Raw genomic sequence first — 6,003 nt, 5'->3', positions numbered from 1 at the left:
CCCCATCAAATGGGAACTGGGGACTAGGATTCCAACCAAATGAGGAACTGTGGACAAACCAAGGGCTAATGACTCAGGTTCCAGGTAGAAACTTCTTCTACCAGCTCAAACTGACCTGCTAAGTCCTAGACTGAGAATTATGGACTAAACCAAGGGCTAAGGCCTGTCATTCTTTTAGAGCCTTCTGTCTGTCTACACTGACCCTTTGACGTGGACTAGAAAGCCAATTAGATCCTGAGCTCAATACAAAGACAGCAGAGCTCAGAACCAAGAGGAATTTATCCACAGCCTTCAGAAATGGTGAGAAAGACCGAGAGTTCAAAGGGTTCATAGATACTAGTGCCTGTGTTTCCCATCCCAGAATCCACCAGAAATTTCCTTTGGATCTCCCTGCTGCCAACAAATCTGTTAAAAAACAAAATTCATCTGAGTACATTTTAAAGACCTTATTGGCTTTATTTAACAATTTGTGAATTGGGCAGCATCCCAACTAGATCTGAGAAGTTGTATAAAATAAAACACTTCTACAGGAAGAAGGGAAAAAGGTAAGGAAGTTGTACTAAAAAAAAGCAGATTGGTTGTGGCAAGGTCATCTTCCTTCAGGGGACAGCAGGGGTCTATCAGGCAGATTACCCCACTAGTGCTAACCAGGTGATTCCAAATTGACTAATTTAAGATCTCATTCCTGGGAGATGGTAAAACTGTAAGCAAATTGGGTATTAGGTCTCAGTTTGGTGACATGAGACTTAGCATAAATGACTCCACTTTCGGCCTGCTGTCCCTTTTTTAACAGAGGTTTAAAAATTACTCAATTTGGGGGAACTTCTTTTAAGAAAAAGAATACAAAATTGTAACTATTAAATTAGAGACATAGTGACTATTGGAATAGAATAAGAAATCACAACAAATTTGGGTGACAAATTTGAGATCACAAAATCTGGAAAAATATGTGTTTTAACTAATTAATGCATCCTAAGATGTTTTGTTCATACATTTTTGGACTATAGATTCTTTAATGACCAGTTTACATGACAATGATTTTCTAATAGTCTCTAAAGAGATAACAAATAATCCAGGCACTACTTTAACACATTTAACTAATATTTGTTTTTTATTAGAGTATAAAAAAGCTCCATAAACTAGCTTCTGGATCTCTTTCTCCACCCACATACTTCAGGTGCTGGGCACCAGTGGATGCATTTATAATCAGGTTTTCAGGCCTTGTGATTTAGAATAGCAGGAAGTAGAAATATTCTTGGATGTCCTTTCTCTACCAGCACAGCCAGCAATAACTTAACCATACACAGATATGCACAACCCACATTTGTATAAATGAAATCCAAATCCAAATGAAACCTAAACGTATCTCCATCTCAACGTCCTTTAAGCCAGATCCAAAATTTTGCCCTAGGGCACTCCAATGCTACCTGATAGGAGAATTGTGACAGAGGAAAAGTTGGCCAAAAGAGCAACTCTAAAATCAACCGCAGTAAAGACATCCTTTGCAAATGTTACCAAGCCGTAAGACCATCAAAACTTTGCTAGAATCTCTTTGAGGGCCTTTAAAGGGGCCTCTGTAAGTGAAGGGCTCCGAAACTTAAGTTTCCTTGGTTTCCAAGAAAATTAGCTCTGGAGGAAAGTATGACACAAAAAATGACATTTATACCACACATGATGCACAAGAGTCAATGCCACAGGGTGGCTTTAAAAGTAATGTTGTGTGTGGTCTTACTCTGAGCAGCTCCCAACTCCATGGAATGAGAGGATGTTCTTTCAGTGTGTTTTGCTCTGTAGTAAGTAGCACTATGAAGATGGGGATGTTCTGATACTGCTAAAACTCAAAGGTTCACCCACCCACACAACCCCATTTATATTTGTTATTTGTTATGGAATAATTTGCAAATACGACAGATCTCAAAACTCCCATATTGGTGTAATTGGTATTAAACACACCGTTTACTATCCTTCCAAGCAGGCTAGTTAACACACACAGAGAAAAAGCATCTTATTGTTGTTAAAGACTATGGAGCAGAAAGATTATAGCATGAAAGAAAGTCTTTAAGAATTCATTAAGATGTAATCAAGCTATTGCAAACTCATCTGTTATTTGCAATTATAATATAGTTACTGTAACTTGTCTCTGGATAAAATCACCTTTATGTTGGATTTCTTTGCTTAATTTTGCTCCTTGGTGATGTATTCAAATGCCCAGTTTTCTCATGTACATCCTCCTCTTGCTAGAAACTCCTGACTCATCTTCCTCTTCTTCCTTCATTATACAAATAACTGTCCTTAAATGTTGGCAGTCCTTATAATTGTGTCCTATACCATTAACTCTATTATAATATTTGCCACTAAACTTGACTATGACCTATAAGTACATATCAAAATAAATAAAGCTTATCACAGTAGTATTTTGGTCTTATATATGAGTGCATAGTTTGTAAGCAAATTGCTTACATTGATTGAATCAGGTAAAACCCTATTTCATTAGTCTTTAAAACAATTGTTTTGCTCTGTCCCCAACACATAATTTCTGTATAATGTACTTCAGAAAAAAAAAGTGTATAGCCTCTGAAATGTTATATAGCTTTTTTTATTTTTGAAGGATCAAACTATTTCTCTAAGGAATAAACTGCTTCAATAGAATGGCATTTTCCACTTATGAAGATTTCCCCCACTTCATTCATCTAACTGGGCTGCTAAAACTTGATACACCTGGTCAAAGAAGCATTGTTCCAAAGGTTCTGACTTGAAGTTAGAAAACAAGGACTGGCTTATGGCTGGAGCACAACTAATGTTCCATTGCCCATGCGGTGTCCCTCTAATTTTTGTTTTCCTCCATGCCAAACTGTGGCTATGATGATATGATGCTCAGGGTTATTTAAGAGGGGAAAAATATGATCTCTTTATGGTCTTAATGCCCTTTCTCCTGGTCATTTAAAATAACTCATTTTAGGCCAACAGGTATCTACTCAAAGAAGTTCAAAGCCCTATAATTTTAAGAGTTAAAATTCTTTTAAGAATTTAAGTCATTCTTTTAGAAATGCTGGAGGAGGTTTAAAATACTGATAAACAGATACATTCTCTCATGCTATTTTTTTTTTTTAGAATTGAGGACTATTGCCATGATCAAAATATTTTCAGATGAAAGTTTTAAGTTTCCTGTAAACCGGTGCTCAAATTTTAACACTGGTATCATATGAAGGAACAGTTAAATTATAGTATGCGTGTGCTACTCCCAGAGTTGCTAATTCAGTAGTCTGAGGTGGGGCCACAGAATTTACACTTGTACAAAGTTCCCATGTGGTAGGGACCACAGTTTGAGAACCACTGATGAAGATCATTTGGTGATGCATATTTTCAAAACCAGAGCTGACAGGGGTTGTACCTTCTTGAGCATGTATACCATTTGGAAGATGGAGAGTCATTTCCAAAGTCTGGGGGATAGTGATGATGATTTAAAGTTTCATAGATTCTTAAAAAAATTTTTTTAAGTTTATTTATTTTGAGAGAGAGACAGAGAGAGAGAGAGAGAGAGAGAGAGAGAGGGAGAGGTAGAGGTGGAGGGAGAGAGAGAGCATGCACAAGCAGGGGAGGGGCAGAGAGAAGGAGAGACAGAATCCCAAGCAGGTTCCATGCCATCAGTGCAGAACCCAGTGTGGGGCTCTAACTCACAAACTGTGAGATTATGACCTGAGCAGAGATCGAGAGGCGGATGGTTAAATGCCACTCAGGCACCCCAAAGCTTCACAGATTCTTAACTTAGGCTGCCCATGCCTAGTAGCATCATATAATTTTCCGTAATGCAATAAGTCATTAAACAGTGTCTTGCTATAAGTGTTGTGGGATCCCTGAGCCAGACAGTCAAGAAAGAATTCTTGAGACATGGTGCAACTTATTAAGTTTATTTAAGTAGCACAGAGATAAGAGCCATGCATGGCAGACAGAGCTGCACCTTTGCTGTATGAAGTTGGTGGTTACATGCCTAATGCTCAAGTATGAGGAGATGTACAGGCAGTATTAGATCATAAATGTTTTCTTTGAATTTCTACTCATGCAGCTACTTTCACAGAATGTCTCTGGTGTTTATCATTCAGCTGGATATTAATTAACTATTGGTGAGATGTACAGGCAGTCATAAGACCCTTTAAGAATGTAGCAACCAGTATGTATTTGATCCTTATCAGAACTATGCAGGCTGTAGATCAGCCTTCTGGGCTAAAGGTGAACATTTTTCTGCTTCTGTCCCTCATCATAAGAATAATCTAAAATCTCTTTATCTTTTTAATTCCTTCTTTTGTAGCTGTTTAGTCACTAAAATGACGTTGTAACTGAGATTTTTAATTGTTAATTTAAATTATGGAATATAATAGTTGCATATCCTCCATACTATCTAAAGCCATTATGAAGTTTTAATATTAAAAACAAAATCTCTTAATTTTTCCTTGCCCATAGTCTGGTTAATATGTAAATATAATTATAAGCTCGGAAGAAAGAAAAATTTACCACTCAGAAAGATAAGTATTCCTATACCTTTCAGTGGTTTTTAGATCCTCAGAACGTGTGCTTTATATGTATTCTGCTGATTTTTTAATAAGGCATGTTAATGAACATGTCCCAATTACCTATTGAATAATCTCTCTAAAATGCCTGTCTGTAATTATTTACTCTTAGGATTATACTTTCATTTTAGCAGTAATTTCAACTCTGAAAAGATAAACCCAAGGGATTCTAGAATAGCTTCTGCTTGGCATGATTTCCCCAGTGTCCGAAGGTTAAATAAGTGAATGGATGTAGACAATGACCAATGATGTTGTAAAATAAAGCCCTTATTAATTAATGCATTCTTGAATGTCATCAAACGAGCTATGGGGCAGATATCTTAGGTTGGGGAATTAATGGCCATCAGAGTTGCAGGGTGCCCCATTGAGCTGAAACATGCAAGAATTTAACAAAACAAATGATAAATTGTAAAAGGTAATTCAATAAACAGGGCAGCTTCTTAAATATTCTCTCATGGGTCACTGAAGAAGCATTAAGGAAATTGAAGCCAAGATGGATATTTGACTCCTGACTTTGACATTGAGGAGTGAGAAATTCTTGTGCAAAGAGCTTCCTTCACCTGTGTGAGTCCCAGCCTTGTCAGCTATGAAAAGCAATTAACAAGATCTAGTCTGCTTACCTCACATGGTTGTGAGGATTAAATTTAATTATGTACATGGAACTGTTAGGCCAACTGAAAAGCCCTAAACAAATGTGTAGTTTTGTTGGCTGTTCACTGAAAGTTGATTCTCATTTCCCTAAAAGTAATACAAATTCTTTAATCAAATATGCAATCTTTACCTTTCCAAGTGCTTTTTGAGGGTTAAAATGAACAATTTAATCATTTAAACCAGGGAAGAATATATTAAGATTTTTTTTCTTTAAAAAAAATTTTTTTTAATGTTTATTTATTTTTGAGAGAGACAGAGGCAGAATGCGAGTGGGTTAGGGGCAGAGAGACAGGGAGACACAGAAGCAGAAGCAGGCTCCAGGCTCCGAGCTGTCAGCACAGAGCCCGACGTGGGGCTCAAACTCACCAGCTGTGAGATCGTGACCTGAGCAGAAGATGGACGCTCAACCGACTGAGCCACCCAGGCGCCCCTTAAGATATTTTTCTTAACATTATAGCTTTTTAACTGCTCTAAGTCAGAAAATAAAAACAAATTGATGTGCAAACTTCAAAATAATAAATATTTTTGTCAAGTTTGTTTGGAAAAAAATGACCGGCATACTTCAGGAAGGTGTAAACTTAATTTTATTTTAGCAATTTCACAGTAGAATCTATCACTAAGTAGTCATTAGCTGAATAATTAAACAAGAAAAAAAAATTAAACAAGAAAAAGCCTGATGTTAGGGCACATAACTGTATAATAAAACATTTTTTTTGTTTTTGAGTTGATTTACTTTGAGAGAAAGAGAGCACAAGTGGGGGAGGAGCAGAGAGAGGGAGGGAGGGAG

The 6,003-nt window shown here is 36.9% G+C and overlaps 1 protein-coding gene across 1 annotated transcript in view; it reads left to right on the top strand.

Moving 5' to 3' along the window:
• ATP2C1 (ATPase secretory pathway Ca2+ transporting 1) overlaps positions 1–6,003 on the top strand; it is a 170,579-nt gene that overhangs the window by 21,535 nt on the left and 143,041 nt on the right. The gene's annotated exons all lie outside the window — the stretch shown is intronic.

The sequence above is a fragment of the Acinonyx jubatus genome, chromosome C2 (assembly GCF_027475565.1).
Source record: "Acinonyx jubatus isolate Ajub_Pintada_27869175 chromosome C2, VMU_Ajub_asm_v1.0, whole genome shotgun sequence".
In the NCBI taxonomy this organism is placed as follows: Eukaryota; Metazoa; Chordata; class Mammalia; order Carnivora; family Felidae; genus Acinonyx; species Acinonyx jubatus.
This window is presented reverse-complemented; position numbering and strand designations above follow the sequence as displayed.